The following is a 16,088-nucleotide window of genomic DNA, read 5'->3' as shown; positions in this document are numbered from 1 at the left end:
CCTTCCCATTTTCCACTGCAGGCGTCCGCCGAAGGGAGCTGTAGCTCACGAAAGCTTCTGCTCTAATAAGCCGCTGAGTCTCCGAGTGCCCCACGTCCTCCCGCTCGTACCTTCCCACTGGCTCCTTTGCTCAGCTGCCACTTTTCCCTTTACCTGGGGGACGCTGAACCCTTTACAGGTAAAGCAAGGAGAGAGACAGACCAAGAGGGATTTTACAGCGAACTGGCTGGCTGCGTGTCCATCAAAGGGAGCTACCCCCCCCGCGCCTCCCCCCCCCCCCCACACACACACACACACACTTTCTTTTTTCAGAGGCGGGGTGGACGTGGACAGGCCCAGGTCGGTGACAGCCAGCATGCAGAGGAAATAGTACATGGGCCCATGGAGGCTCGGCTCCCTCTTCACAATGAACAAGATGCTGACGTTTCCCAAGACGGCTATGGCGTACATGGTGAAAAAGGGGATGGAGATCCAGACATGGGCCGCCTCCAGGCCAGGAATGCCCAGCAGGATGAAGGGGGAGGGGTTGGTGAAGTCGGTTGTGTTGGAATCTGACGTGGAGGCGGGGAGAACACGTCCAACTCTGAGGCAGAAAGGTGTCTCCTGCGTGTACCGTAGGTTTCCCTGACTTCTTGTATGTCCCCAGGTTGCAGGGTGATGGTCGCTTTACAAATGCCTAGATGGAGAGACAAAGTTAATATGAGACACTACATATACACTAGTGGAGACTGTTCCTGTGAGTGAAGTAGATTGGTTGCTCTTCATACACTGAGAAATGACATTCTTATTCATAGAATCATAGAATATCAGGGTTGGAAGGGACCCCAGAAGGTCATCTAGTCCAACCCCCTGCTCGAAGCAGGACCAATTCCCAGTTAAATCATCCCAGCCAGGGCTTTGTCAAGCCTGACCTTAGAAACCTCTAAGGAAGGAGATTCTACCACCTCCCTAGGTAACCCATTCCAGTGTTTCACCACCCTCTTAGTGAAAAAGTTTTTCCTAATATCCAATCTAAACCTCCCCCATTGCAACTTGAGACCATTACTCCTCGTTCTGTCATCTGCTACCATTGAGAACAGTCTAGAGCCATCCTCTTTGGAACCCCCTTTCAGGTAGTTGAAAGTAGCTATCAAATCCCCCCTCATTCTTCTCTTCTGCAGACTAAACAATCCCAGCTCCCTCAGCCTCTCCTCATAAGTCATGTGCTCTAGACCCCTAATCATTTTTGTTGCCCTTCGCTGGACTCTCTCCAATTTATCCACCTCCTTCTTGTAGTGTGGGGCCCAAAACTGGACACAGTACTCCAGATGAGGCCTCACCAGTGTCGAATAGAGGGGAACGATCACGTCCCTCGATCTGCTCGCTATGCCCCTACTTATACATCCCAAAATGCCATTGGCCTTCTTGGCAACAAGGGCACACTGTTGACTCATATCCAGCTTCTCGTCCACTGTCACCCCTAGGTCCTTTTCCGCAGAACTGCTGCCTAGCCATTCGGTCCCTAGTCTGTAGCGGTGCATTGGATTCTTCCATCCTAAGTGCAGGACCCTGCACTTATCCTTATTGAACCTCATCAGATTTCTTTTGGCCCAATCCTCCAATTTGTCTAGGTCCTTCTGTATCCTATCCCTCCCCTCCAGCGTATCTACCTCTCCTCCCAGTTTAGTATCATCCGCAAATTTGCTGAGAGTGCAATCCGCACCATCCTCCAGATCATTTATGAAGATATTGAACAAAACCGGCCCCAGGACCGACCCCTGGGGCACTCCACTTGACACCGGCTGCCAACTAGACATGGAGCCATTGATCACTACCCGTTGAGCCCGACAATCTAGCCAGCTTTCTACCCACGTTATTGTCCATTCATCCAGCTCATACTTCCTTAACTTGCTGACAAGAATACTGTGGGAGACAGTGTCAAAAGCTTTGCTAAAGTCAAGAAACAATACATCCACTGCTTTCCCTTCATCCACAGAACCAGTAATCTCATCATAAAAGGCGATTAGATTAGTCAGGCATGACCTTCCCTTGGTGAATCCATGCTGACTGTTCCTGATCACTTTCCTCTCATGTAAGTGCTTCAGGATTGATTCTTTGAGGACCTGCTCCATGATTTTTCCAGGGACTGAGGTGAGGCTGACTGGCCTGTAGTTCCCAGGATCCTCCTTCTTCCCTTTTTTAAAGATTGGCACTACATTAGCCTTTTTCCAGTCATCCGGGACTTCCCCCGTTCGCCACGAGTTTTCAAAGATAATGGCCAAGGGCTCTGCAATCACAGCCGCCAATTCCTTCAGCACTCTCGGATGTAACTCGTCCGGCCCCATGGACTTGTGCACGTCCAGCTTTTCTAAATAGTCCCTAACCACCTCTATCTCCACAGAGGGCTGGCCATCTCTTCCCCATTCTGTGATGCCCAGCGCAGCAGTCTGGGAGCTGACCTTGTTAGTGAAAACAGAGGCAAAAAAAACATTGAGTACATTAGCTTTTTCCACATCCTCTGTCACTAGGTTGCCTCCCTCATTCAGTAAGGGGCCCACACTTTCCTTGGCTTTCTTCTTGTTGCCAACATACCTGAAGAAACCCTTCTTGTTACTCTTGACATCTCTTGCTAGCTGCAGCTCCAGGTGCGATTTGGCCCTCCTGATTTCATTCCTACTTGCCCGAGCAATATTTTTATACTCTTCCCTGGTCATATGTCCAACCTTCCACTTCTTGTAAGCTTCTTTTTTATGTTTAAGATCCGCTAGGATTTCACCATTAAGCCAAGCTGGTCGCCTGCCATATTTACTATTCTTTCGACTCATCGGGATGGTTTGTCCCTGTAACCTCAACAGGGATTCCTTGAAATACAGCCAGCTCTCCTGGACTCCCTTCCCCTTCATGTTAGTCCCCCAGGGGATCCTGGCCATCTGTTCCCTGAGGGAGTCGAAGTCTGCTTTCCTGAAGTCCAGGGTCCATATCCTGCTGCTTACCTTTCTTCCCTGCGTCAGGATCCTGAACTCAACCAACTCATGGTCACTGCCTCCCAGATTCCCATCCGCTTTTGCTTCCCCCACTAATTCTACCCGGTTTGTGAGCAGCAGGTCAAGAAAAGCGCCCCCCCAGTTGGCTCCCCTAGCACTTGCGCCAGGAAATTGTCCCCTACGCTTTCCAAAAACTTCCTGGATTGTCTATGCACCGCTGTATTGCTCTCCCAGCAAATATCAGGAAAATTAAAGTCACCCATGAGAATCAGGGCATGCGATCTAGTAGCTTCCGTGAGTTGCCGGAAGAAAGCCTCGTCCACCTCATCCCCCTGATCCGGTGGTCTATAGCAGACTCCCACCACTACATCACTCTTGTTGCACACACTTCTAAACTTAATCCAGAGACACTCAGGTTTTTCCACAGTTTCGTACCGGAGCTCTGAGCAGTCATACTGCTCCATTACATACAGTGCTACTCCCCCACCTTTTCTGCCCTGCCTGTCCTTCCTGAACAGTTTATAACCATCCATGACAGTACTCCAGTCATGTGAGTTATCCCACCAAGTCTCTGTTATTCCAATCACATCATAGTTCCTTGACATCACCAGGACCTCCAGTTCTCACTGCTTGTTTCCAAGGCTTTGTGCATTTGTATATAAGCACTTGAGATCGCCCCTCATTCCCAGTATGAGGCAGGAGCCCTCCCCTCGCAGACATTCCTGCCTGTGCTTCCTCCCGGTATCCCGCTTTCCCACTTACCTCAGGGCTTTGGTCTCCTTCCCCCGGTGAACCTAGTTTAAAGCCCTCCTTACTAGGTTAGCCAGCCTGCTGGCAAAGATGCTCTTCCCTCTCTTCGTAAGATGGAGCCCGTCTCTGCCCAGCACTCCTCCTTCATGGAACACCATCCCATGGTCAAAGAATCCAAAGCCTTCTCTCCGACACCACCTGCGTAGCCAATTGTTGACTTCCACGATTCGACGGTCTCTATCCAGGCCTTTTCCTTCCACGGGGAGGATGGACGAGAACACCACTTGCGCCTCCAACTCCTCTGTGGAGATAGAGGTGGTTAGGGACTATTTAGAAAAGCTGGACGTGCACAAGTCCATGGGGCCGGACGAGTTACATCCGAGAGTGCTGAAGGAATTGGCGGCTGTGATTGCAGAGCCCTTGGCCATTATCTTTGAAAACTCGTGGCGAACGGGGGAAGTCCCGGATGACTGGAAAAAGGCTAATGTAGTGCCAATCTTTAAAAAAGGGAAGAAGGAGGATCCTGGGAACTACAGGCCAGTCAGCCTCACCTCAGTCCCTGGAAAAATCATGGAGCAGGTCCTCAAAGAATCAATCCTGAAGCACTTACATGAGAGGAAAGTGATCAGGAACAGTCAGCATGGATTCACCAAGGGAAGGTCATGCCTGACTAATCTAATCGCCTTTTATGATGAGATTACTGGTTCTGTGGATGAAGGGAAAGCAGTGGATGTATTGTTTCTTGACTTTAGCAAAGCTTTTGACACTGTCTCCCACAGTATTCTTGTCAGCAAGTTAAGGAAGTATGAGCTGGATGAATGGACAATAACGTGGGTAGAAAGCTGGCTAGATTGTCGGGCTCAACGGGTAGTGATCAATGGCTCCATGTCTAGTTGGCAGCCGGTGTCAAGTGGAGTGCCCCAGGGGTCGGTCCTGGGGCCGGTTTTGTTCAATATCTTCATAAATGATCTGGAGGATGGTGCGGATTGCACTCTCAGCAAATTTGCGGATGATACTAAACTGGGAGGAGAGGTAGATACGCTGGAGGGGAGGGATAGGATACAGAAGGACCTAGACAAATTGGAGGATTGGGCCAAAAGAAATCTGATGAGGTTCAATAAGGATAAGTGCAGGGTCCTGCACTTAGGATGGAAGAATCCAATGCACCGCTACAGACTAGGGACCGAATGGCTAGGCAGCAGTTCTGCGGAAAAGGACCTAGGGGTGACAGTGGACGAGAAGCTGGATATGAGTCAACAGTGTGCCCTTGTTGCCAAGAAGGCCAATGGCATTTTGGGATGTATAAGTAGGGGCATAGCGAGCAGATCGAGGGACGTGATCGTTCCCCTCTATTCGACACTGGTGAGGCCTCATCTGGAGTACTGTGTCCAGTTTTGGGCCCCACACTACAAGAAGGAGGTGGATAAATTGGAGAGAGTCCAGCGAAGGGCAACAAAAATGATTAGGGGTCTAGAGCACATGACTTATGAGGAGAGGCTGAGGGAGCTGGGATTGTTTAGTCTGCAGAAGAGAAGAATGAGGGGGGATTTGATAGCTACTTTCAACTACCTGAAAGGGGGTTCCAAAGAGGATGGCTCTAGACTGTTCTCAATGGTAGCAGATGACAGAACGAGGAGTAATGGTCTCAAGTTGCAATGGGGGAGGTTTAGATTGGATATTAGGAAAAACTTTTTCACTAAGAGGGTGGTGAAACACTGGAATGGGTTACCTAGGGAGGTGGTAGAATCTCCTTCCTTAGAGGTTTCTAAGGTCAGGCTTGACAAAGCCCTGGCTGGGATGATTTAACTGGGAATTGGTCCTGCTTCGAGCAGGGGGTTGGACTAGATGACCTTCTGGGGTCCCTTCCAACCCTGATATTCTATGATTCTATGATTCCTTTATCCTTCTTCCCAGAGCCACGTAGTCCGCAGTGATCCGCTCAAGGTCATTCTTGGCAGTATCATTGGTGCCCACGTGGAGAAGCAGGAAGGGGTAGCGATCCGAGGGCTTGATGAGTCTCGGCAGTCTCTCCGTCACATCGCGAATCTTAGCCCCTGGCAAGCAGCAGACTTCTCGGTTTTCCCGGTCAGGGCGGCAGATAGATGACTCAGTCCCCCGGAGGAGAGAGTCTCCGACCACCACCACCTGCCTTCTCCTCTTGGGAGTGGTGGTCGTGGAACCCCCAACCTCAGGACATCGCATCTCATGCCTTCCAACCAGCGGAGTCTCCTTCTGCTTTCTCCCCCCAGACATATCATCTGGTCCACTCTCCGCAATGGTACCTGTGGAGAGAACATGAAAGCGGTTGGTTACCTGTGTCTGTGTTACTGGAAACCGGACATTCCGCTTACCTCTTCTGGAGGTCACATGTTGCCAAGCTTCTTCACTGGCCTCTTGGCTCCGCTGTGCAACCTGCTCTATATCTTTAGAGCTTTGTGCCCCTAGAAGCCTATCCTGTGTTTTGTCCAGAAAATCCTCAGTTTCTCGTATGCAACGCAGGGTCGTTATCTGTTGTTCCAGACCTTCAATCTTCTCTTCCAATATGGAGACCAGCTTGCACTTTGTACAGACAAAGTCACTTCTGTCCTGTGGAAGAAAGACAAACATGGCACATCCAGTGCAGGTCACAACAGCTGAACCCCCCCCTTCCATATCACCTACCTACTATGAGCTTCCTCAGAGACGTTTGCAAGATGTAAGCCTCACTGGGCTCACTCCAGGCGAACTCCCAGGCAAACTCCTGCTGTGAGCTGCTCTGCTGTCCCCGCTGCTCAGCTGGTTCGCTGCCGCTCAGCTGGTTTATTTATTTAAAATAAAATAAAATAAATGGTTTATTATTTAAATAAATGAATTTTGAACAACTGACCCTTCTTATGCCAATTCAATATATCATGATGCTCCAATAATTCTTACATGTCTTAGTGGGGGAAACCTTAAGAGGCACCAACAGGAAACACGAGTGTGAATACTGGCTATCAATCATTGTTCCTTAACACAATGAAAGCCAGGCTAGAGAATCCATGTAGGCAGTTCCCATTTTTCATCTGGTTGCTTAAAATATGAGAGGAGAGAAAACCCAAACCTTTGCCAAGACGTGCCAGGGGAAACAGCCCAACTAGAAAACACCTCAGAGAAAGGGCCTGGGCATCACTGATAATGGCTCCGGAGAAACACCCACTCATTCACAGCAGTGGCCAAAAGAAAAACAATATCTGGATGCCTTCGGAATGGAATGGAAACTAACCTGCTCTGGATATGTGCTCAGTTTTGGTTACCTGGTCTCTATAAATGATCTAGCAAATAAAAAGGGGATTTCCAAGACAGGCTCTGAGAATGGGGAGGCTGCCATATGTGGACAGAGTGAAAAGTCTGAGGCTGCTTAGAGAAGAGACAAACAAGGGGGACATATAATAGAGGACAGCAAAATAAAGAACGGAACTGATTACATTCAAATGGAGAAACAGAGAAGAACATCAAACCAGTACTTTCTTTAGACACTTAGTGCTTTTAAAGTGCTAATTCCCCAAAGCTGAGGAAAACTCTCATCAAAACTGATTGGAAGGAAATAATTAGACAAAAAATGGGAATGCAAATTGAGAGTGTTTTTTAAAAAGAGATCATGAGATAGCAAGAAAGGCATGATTGCTCCGTCAAGATGCTGAAAACCTTTGGCTAAAAAGCCGGTCCAGTTGCAAAGTGAAGGCAGTAATTAGGGTGGGGAAGATATATGTATATTGTTAAGGAAAAGTTAGCACATGTGATTCAGTTTTGGTTTGGGGCCCACCATTGTCTAAAAGCAAGCACATCATGCACCAGGAGGAGTGTTCGTAACAATATCAATGGGGAAAAGGGAAAATAGCCAGCAACACATAATGGAAGTTATGAAAACTGATAAGGGACACTGAAGACATCAGGGGAAAATCCAAAGCTGGCAGGCTGAGGATTACAAAAAGGAGGTTATTAAGTATATTAAGAACAAAAGGAATCCTAGAAAAGTTTTAGGGAAATTCCTTTGTTACATGTAAAGTATTAAAAAAAATTAAGGTACTATTTAAAACAAAGATTTGCGAAGGTTAGGAAGCAATGGAAAAGCTGGTATGGAATTAGTTCAAGAAAAAAATTCGATAATATAAGTCATGCCATTCAACAACATTGTTTATGCAAACCCAGTCTTGTCAAATACACTGGATTCCATCCCTTTAATAGAGCACACGTTTGGCTGACAAGGGAACCATGCAGATGTAATCAGCTTTGATTTTCCTGAGGCATTTGATATATTCAGGGAAAACACTGAGATAAAATAATTAACACCCTACAATATCAGTCGTGCACAAATAAAATAGACTAAAACTGGTGAACTGACAGATCTCAGAAATCAATTGTTAATCGGCCATTGTCAGTGAACGGGGCTGTTTCTAGTGGCGTTCTGAAGGGATCAGTTCTAGGCCTGATGCTAGTCAGTATTTTCATCAATGATCTGAGAGGACACAGAAAATCACTGCAGATAAAATGTTCAGATGACCCAAAGATCGGCAGAGTGGTGAAAATGAGGAGGACAGGGCAGGCACACCGACGGATCTGGAGCATTGGTAAGAGTGTCCCTTGCAAATGCAATGTCTTAATACAGTCGGATCCAAACGTATCCTCTCGTAACAGGCAACGCAGGCCTGACCCACAGTCTTGGACGCTGTATTATGCAATGCCAGGATCCTGATCAGGATTTAGACGTCATTGTGTAAAACCAGCTCGTTGTGAGCTCCCAGTGTGACGCTGCGGCCAAAAGTGCTGATGTGACCCTTGGCTGCATAAACAGGGGAGGGTGAGTGCGAGCAGGGGAAGGATTTTACCTCTGCCCAGGGCATTGTGAAACCACATGCATCAATCTCTGAGGTCCACATTTGGCCGGCCCGGGGCTGGGCGGGATCTGGCGCCCCCTGGAGGGGAAAGGCCCCGCGCGCCAGTGGCCGGCCCGGGGCTGGGCGGGATCTGGCGCCCCCTGGAGGGGAAAGGCCCCGCGCGCCAGTGGCCGGCCCGGGGCTGGGCGGGATCTGGCGCCCCCTGGAGGGGAAAGGCCCCGCGCGCCAGTGGCCGGCCCGGGGCCGGGCGGGATCGAGCGCCCCCTGGAGGGGAAAGGCCCCGCGCGCCAGTGGCCGGCCCGGGGCCGGGCGGGATCTGGAGCCCCCTGGAGGGGAAAGGCCCCGCGCGCCAGTGGACGGCCCGGGGCCGGGCGGGATCTGGAGCCCCCTGGAGGGGAAAGGCCCCGCGCGCCAGTGGCCGGCCCGGGGCCGGGCGGGATCGAGCGCCCCCTGGAGGGGAAAGGCCCCGCGCGCCAGTGGCCGGCCCGGGGCCGGGCGGGATCGAGCGCCCCCTGGAGGGGAAAGGCCCCGCGCGCCAGTGGACGGCCCGGGGCCGGGCGGGATCGGGCGCCCCCTGGAGGGGAAAGGCCCCGCGCGCCAGTGGACGGCCCGGGGCCGGGCGGGATCGGGCGCCCCCTGGAGGGGAAAGGCCCCGCGCGCCAGTGGCCGGCCCGGGGCCGGGCGGGATCGAGCGCCCCCTGGAGGGGAAAGGCCCCGCGCGCCAGTGGCCGGCCCGGGGCCGGGCGGGATCGAGCGCCCCCTGGAGGGGAAAGGCCCCGCGCGCCAGTGGCCGGCCCGGGGCCGGGCGGGATCTGGAGCCCCCTGGAGGGGAAAGGCCCCGCGCGCCAGTGGACGGCCCGGGGCCGGGCGGGATCTGGAGCCCCCTGGAGGGGAAAGGCCCCGCGCGCCAGTGGCCGGCCCGGGGCCGGGCGGGATCGGGCGCCCCCTGGAGGGGAAAGGCCGCGCGCCAGTGGCCGGCCCGGGACCGGGCGGGATCTGGCGCCCCCTGGAGGGGAAAGGCCGCGCTCCAGTCGCGCTCGCACTCGGTGTGAAGCTGTTTCTGGCCCCAGGGAGCTCGTTTCCTTCCCTTCTCCGCGGCTGGGCTCATCTGCCGGCCTTGGCCCCGGCCCCGGCCCGCTCCTTGTCTCCCTGCCTCCACCCCGCGCTCTGCTCCGCGATGCTGCCGGCTCGGATCCCTGGTGCCCCCGCTCGCAATGGCCAGGCCCGGGCCGGGCCCCCCGGGGTGCGGTGCCCGGGCCGGGGGTCTCCCTGGCGGAGCCCCGCCGCCGGTTTGCTGCCCCAGGCCGGAGCGAGCGGATGTTTGGCGGCTCCTGCAGCCGCCGCGGGCCGGGTTCGAGCCGCCGGCAGGTGAGACCCGCCCCCCGGGCCCCCCCGCACCGCCCCCCGCGATCCCCCCCACCGGGCCCCCCTGCACCGCCCCCCGCGATCCCCCCCACCGGGCCCCTGCACCGCCCGGACCCTCCTTACCCCCCCCGCCCCACTCCCCCGCCCCCCGGGCCCCCCCGCACCGCCCCCCGCGATCTCCGCCCACCGGGCCCCTGCACCGCCCGGACCCTCCTTACCCCCACCGCACCACTCCCCCGGACCCCCCCCGCGGCCCCCCTGCACCGCCCCCCGCGATCTCCGCCCACCGGGCCCCTGCACCGCCCGGACCCTCCTTACCCCCCCCGCACCACTCCCCCGCCCCCCGGGCCCCCCTGCACCGCCCCCCGCGATCTCCCCCCACCGGGCCCCCCCGCACCGCCCCCCCGCCCCACTGCCCCGCCCCCTGGGCCCCCCTGCACTGCCCCCCCGCCCCACTCCCCCGCCTCCCGGGCTCCCCTGCACCGCCCCCCGCGGTCTCCCCCCACCGGGCCCCTGCACTGCCCGGACCCTCCTTACCCCCCCCACCACTCCCCCGCCCCCCGGGCCCCCCTGCACTGCCCCCTGCACCGCCCCCCGCCCCACTCCCCCACCCCCTGGACCCCCCTGCACTGCCCCCCGCGATCTCCCCCCACCGGGCCCCTGCACCACCCGGACCCTCCTTTCCCCCCCCCCGCACTACTCCCCCACCCCCCGGGCCCCCCTGCACCGCCCCCCGTGATCTCCCCCCACCGGGCCCCTGCAACGCCCGGACCCTCCTTACCCCCCCCGCACCACTCCCCCGCCCCCCCGGACCCCCCCCGCACTGCCAGCCTGTGCTGGGTGCTGGCCCTGGAGCCACACGGCCCCCCCCCCGCACCCCCCTCCTGGGCAGGACCGAGCCGGGGCAGCGCGGGCGTGGGGCCAATCGCAGCCCCCCCGTGAGCCCCATGCGGGGGGGGTGCGTGGCGCAGCCGTGGGGCGGGGGGTGCAGCCCTGCCTAGCGGTGTCGGGGGGCCGGCAGCCCCCGGAGTGGGGTTCACTCCCCGTCTCTCCCCAGAGCCCGGCTCAGCGGAGGGTCCTGCCCGGGGCCGGTACGGGGGGCCGCTCGCGGGGCTGCCAGGCTGGGGGGCAGCAGGGGTCCCCAGGGGCTGCCGGGGCAGCGCCCCCCCGGGGACAGGGGGTGGGGGCTCGGGTCGGAACCGACGGGGCCCCCCAGCCCGGCACACGTCCCGCGGGGCCCTTCCTCCCCCAGAGCCACGGCCCGCCCCAGGGTCTCGGGGGACGGGGGGGCGGAGCTGTTCCTGGGGGGGAGCCCCAGCCCTGCGCCTGGCCCCCAGCCCAGGCCCCGCCTGGCCGTCGCTCAGACCCCCCCCGGGAACGCAGCGCCCGGCACCAAACTCCAGGGGCGCAGCTGGCTGGATCGGGGCCGGCGCCCCCCAGAGGGGAACAGCCCCAAGTCCCGGTCACCCACCCACCGCCCTCCCCTGTGGCCCCCTGGGCTCTGCCCCCCGCCGGGAGGGGCCTGGAAACGAGGCGGGGAACTTTGTTACTGGGGGCGGCATCGGAGCCCAGCCCTGCCGGTGCCCCTCACTCCTGACCCGCAGACCCCCACTAGCCCAGCCCTGTCCCCCCCCCAGCCCTGCCGGTGCCCCTCACTCCCGACCCACAGCCCCCTACTAGCCCAGCCCTGTCCTCCCCCAGCCCTGCCGGTGCCCCTCACTCCCGACCCGCAGCCCCCCACTAGCCCAGCCCTGTCCCCCCCCAGCCCTGCCGGTGCCCCTCACTCCCGACCCGCAGCCCCCCACTAGCCCAGCCCTGCTCCCCCAGCCCTGCCGGTGCCCCTCACTCCCGACCCGCAGCTCCCCACTAGCCCAGCCCTGTCCCCCCCCAGCCCTGCCGGTGCCCCTCACTCCCGACCCGCAGCCCCCCAATAGCCCAGTCCTGTCCCCCCCCAGCCCTGCCGGTGCCCCTCACTCCTGACCCGCAGCCCCCTGCTCCTCCCAGCCCCGCCGGTGCCCCTCACACATCCCCGGCACCCCTTTCCAGGAGGGGTCCCGCCCTCTCTGGTTCCCTGCCCCAGGCCTGTGGGCGCTGGCCGGCTCCGGGCCCGTGCGAGCAGCAGAGCAGGGATGGGCTGGAGCGGGAGCTGCCCTTTGCCAGGCCTCGCCCTGCCCGCTCGGGGAAGCGATACCCGCGGGCAGGGCTGGGAACGGGGGCTGCTGCCAAGTTCTGGTTCCCAGGAAACCGGCCCCAGGCCCAGCGCCGGCAGGTCAGGGCCCGAGGGGCCGGAACCAGCCTCTGGCACCAGCGTCACGGTGCCGCCCCACGGAGCTGCGGGCCTGGGCCCCCCCCCCCCCCCCCCGAGCTGGCACCAGCGTCCCCGTGTGCCTCTGGGGGGCAGGGCAGGGGAATGGGCTGCAGAGGGCGGGGTGAGGGCTCAGTCAGGAGGACTGCAGGGGGGGCGGGCTCAGTGGGGGGCACTGTGAGGCAGGGAGTGGGGTGGGGGCTCTGTGGGGGGCTGGGCTGCAGGGAGCGGGGTGGGGGGTGCTGACCCGTGGCGCTGGGGGTCGCGGGGCCACAGGAGTTGCCATCTCTCCGTGACGAGGTGAACCACATGTTGCCCGTTCCCAGCCCTGGCGCCAGCCCTGGGAGCCTGCGCCCGTCTCCCAGCTGCTGAGCCCCTGCCCCACAGCACAGCCCCCCTGGTGCCGCACTGGGCCCCCCCAACTGCCGGGGAGAGTCCCCCCTGCTGAGCCCCTGCCCCACAGCACAGTGCCCCCTGGTGCCGCACTGGGCCCCGCCCCGACTGCTGAGGAGAGCGCCCCAGCTCGTGCTCAGTTGTACGTGCCCCCCAGCCCCTTCCCCCCGCCCGCACCCAGGGCTGCGCGGTTCCCTCCGGGCACGACGGGGATCCTGGCACCCGGCTGAGGGTTTAAGGTGTGGACCTGGTGAATCAGCAGCCGCATCCCAGGGGCATGTCCCCCTTGCGGGATCGGCCAGGCAGGGAGCCCACGCAGCAGCAGCCTGGGTGTAGCCAGACAGCCAGCCCCCCCCCTCAGACCAGCATTGCTGGGAACACAAGGGAGCCAAAACAACAGGGCACTTAACATAAATTCCAGCACAGCCTTTGAAGCTGAGAGAAGCACAGGTGTGCTGCGACAATGTGCCTCTGGGAACATACCACAACGATTGGGCTCACAGCAGGCAGAGGCGCTGTGACAGACATGGCTCTTAGCCCCTACTAAATAGCGTGATGCACACACCCCAACATCCTAGGTGGGAAAATATTTACCCTGATAAAAGGAATGTCCAGTAGTCGAAACTTATTGTTTCTCTCCCTTGCAAGTGTGAACTACTCTTGCGAGAGCTGGCGTCACCCAGACAGACCAGCCCCAGTTTGGCATAGAAAGGAGAAAGAGAATAAAGGAGTACAGAGGTATAAGTAGGGGACCTACAGCACCATGATTTTTGAGTGCTTTTCACTATCTATCTGCTGGTCAGATAAGTGACAGCCTCCCAAGGCTTCTGCAGCTAAGAGGGTCCCTAAGCCTTGTCCCTTATTCGTCTTTCTGCGGAATTGAGTGACCGATCCTGGCTTGGCACCGCTGGATCGAGAGATGCAAGGAGGGTAAGAAGCACCCACACCTGATCTCCTATCTTTAGTGTACACATATTTTGAAATAGAGCTCTATACTTTGTTTTCTCTCTTTGGGATTGTAGCTTCAGTTTTGTAACTTGTTTGTGTGTGTAACATCTCTACATTTAAATAAGTAGGCACTAGCAATTTTGTAACCACATGATTAGAATCTAGTTTAATAAATTTTGGTAACCATTTGTGCATAAGCCTGACTTGTTTCTCTGGTTTACTGTGAAGCAGCCAACACAATTAAAGAACCTCAGCCGTTTTGGCTATAAAGCCTGGCCATTAGGTGAGAGTACTAAGAGCCTAGCGTTGAGTTGTGCCGCCTCCACGGGGCAAACTCTTTGGGGCACCTGTCAGTCAGTGTTGACCGCCCGCTGCGAAGGAGCTCTGAGCTCTAGCAGTTAAAGTCACGGGTGTGGAGAGGCTCTTAGTGCTGCCATTGGGGCACCTGTCAGTCAGTGTTGACTGCCCGCTGCGAAGGAGCTCTGAGCTCTAGCAGTTAAAGTCACGGGTGGTGAGGACCTTGGGGCATCCGTCAGCCTAGCCCGGGCTGCCCACCGCGAAGGGACAGTGCGTCCTAGGGGTTAAAGTCACGGATGGTATAACGGGCATAGCTGGCACCTCACCAAACATCCCCTGGCCATCGGCTAACACTGGGCCACCCGTCCCCGTGGGTCACTGACCCGAAACCAGCTCGAGAGCAAGTGCAAGCCCGAACCCCTTGGTGCTGGGGAGCGTGGGGTGAGTGTGGAGCCTGGGGCTGCGGGTCGGGAGTGAGGGGCACTAGGGGGACTGGGGGGAGCCCAGGGCTGGGCTGGCAGGGGCTGCAGGTCGGGAGTGAGGGGCACCGGCAGGGCTGGGGGGCAGGGCCGGGCTAGCAGGGGCTGCGGGTCGGGAGTGAGGGGCACCGGCAGGGCTGGGGGGCAGGGCTGGGCTGGCAGGGGCTGCAGGTCGGGAGTGAGGGGCACCGCAGGGCTGGGGGGGCAGGGCCGGGCTAGCGGGGGCTGCGGGTCGGAAGTGAGGGGCACCCCCAGGCTGGGGGGGCAGGGCCGGGCTAGCGGGGGCTGCGGGTCGGAAGTGAGGGGCACCGGCAGGGCTGGGGGGGCAGGGCCGGGCTAGCAGGGGCTGCGGGTCGGAAGTGAGGGGCACCCCCAGGGCTGGGGGGGCAGGGCCGGGCTAGCAGGGGCTGCGGGTCGGGAGTGAGGGGCACCCCCAGGGCTGGGTGGGGCAGGGCCGGGCTAGCGGGGTCTGCGCGTCGGGAGTGAGGGGCACCCCCAGGGCTGGGTGGGGCAGGGCCGGGCTAGCGGGGGTCTGCGCGTCGGGAGTGAGGGGCACCCCCAGGGCTGGGTGGGGCAGGGCCGGGCTAGCGGGGGTCTGCGCGTCGGGAGTGAGGGGCACCCCCAGGGCTGGGGGTGGGTTCCCTGTGTTGATTATCCCTCCCCAGTTTGTCTCTGAGCCCCGGTGTGGTGCCTGCCCTGCCACCTGGGGCATTTCCCTGCCATCGCTCCAGGCTCGTTCTCCCACAACCCCATCCGGGGGGGGATCTCCTCTGGCCCCAGGAGGGCCATGAGGGCTAGAGTGCAGGGGGCTGGGAGCCAGGACTCCTGGGTTCTATCCCTAGCCCTGTCTGTGCTGTGTGTGACCTTGAGCTGTCCCCCTCCCCTGCTTCTCTGTGACTCGGTTTCTCCTTTCTGCCTCCTGGGAGGGTTTGTGAGGTGCTTTGATCTCTGTCTGGCAGGAGCACGGCGCAGCAGGGTGAACGTGGGCGGCCGTGGAGAGGGAGGTGGGGCTGTGGGGGGGTGGACGTGAAGGGGGACTGTGGCTGGTCAGGGGATGGATGTGGCGGGGAGGGGGGACATAGTGGGGAGAGGGACTGTGGTGGGCTGATGGGGGAGGGGGATGGACATGGGAGAGAAGGTGGAGCCGTGGGGGAGGGGGAGGGGCGTGGCGGAGGAGGGGAGGGGAAGCTGTGGTGGGGAGATAGACATGGCGGGGGAGGGGAGGGGTGTGGCGGGGGAGGGGGAGCTGTGGCGGGGAGATAGATGGGGCGGGGGGAGGGGCAGGGGCGTGGCGGGGGAGGGGAGGGGAGCCATGGGGGAGGGGGAGGTAGACGGGGCGGAGGAGAGGCAGGGGTGTGGTGGGGGAGGGGAGGGGGGAGCTGCGGGGGAGAGCAGGGGTGTGGGGGGGGGGAGGGGGAGCCATGGGGGAGGGGGAGGGGCATGGCGGGGGAGCCGCAGGGGAGGGGGAGGTAGATGGGGCAGGGGCATGGTGGGGGAGGGAGAGGGAGCTGCGGGGGAGGGGCAGGGGCAGGGGCGTGGAGGGGGGGAGCCATGGGGGAGGGGGAGGGGCGTGGCGGGGGAGCCGCGGGGGAGGGGGAGGTAGACGGGGCGGGGGAGGGGCAGGGGCGTGGAGGGGGAGCCATGGGGGAGGGGCAGGGGCGTGGTGGGGGAGGGGAGGGGGGAGGTAGATGTGGTGGGGGAGGGGGAGGGGCGTGGGAGGGATGGTGGAGCC

General features: G+C 59.6%; 1 long non-coding RNA gene across 1 annotated transcript; it reads right to left on the bottom strand.

Moving 5' to 3' along the window:
- Window positions 1-398: 398 nt before the first annotated feature.
- LOC141993874 (uncharacterized) lies at window positions 399-6,591 on the bottom strand. The gene is made up of 3 exons (XR_012640960.1): window positions 6,375-6,591; window positions 6,065-6,299; window positions 399-676 (listed from the first exon to the last, which is right to left on the bottom strand). It is a non-coding gene; the product is annotated as an uncharacterized LOC141993874 (long non-coding RNA).
- Window positions 6,592-16,088: the final 9,497 nt, after the last annotated feature.

The sequence above is a fragment of the Natator depressus genome, chromosome 1, assembly GCF_965152275.1.
Source record: "Natator depressus isolate rNatDep1 chromosome 1, rNatDep2.hap1, whole genome shotgun sequence".
NCBI lineage: Eukaryota > Metazoa > Chordata > Testudines > Cheloniidae > Natator > Natator depressus.
Note: the sequence above shows the minus strand (reverse complement) of the source record. Positions and strands in the feature narration are given on the sequence as shown.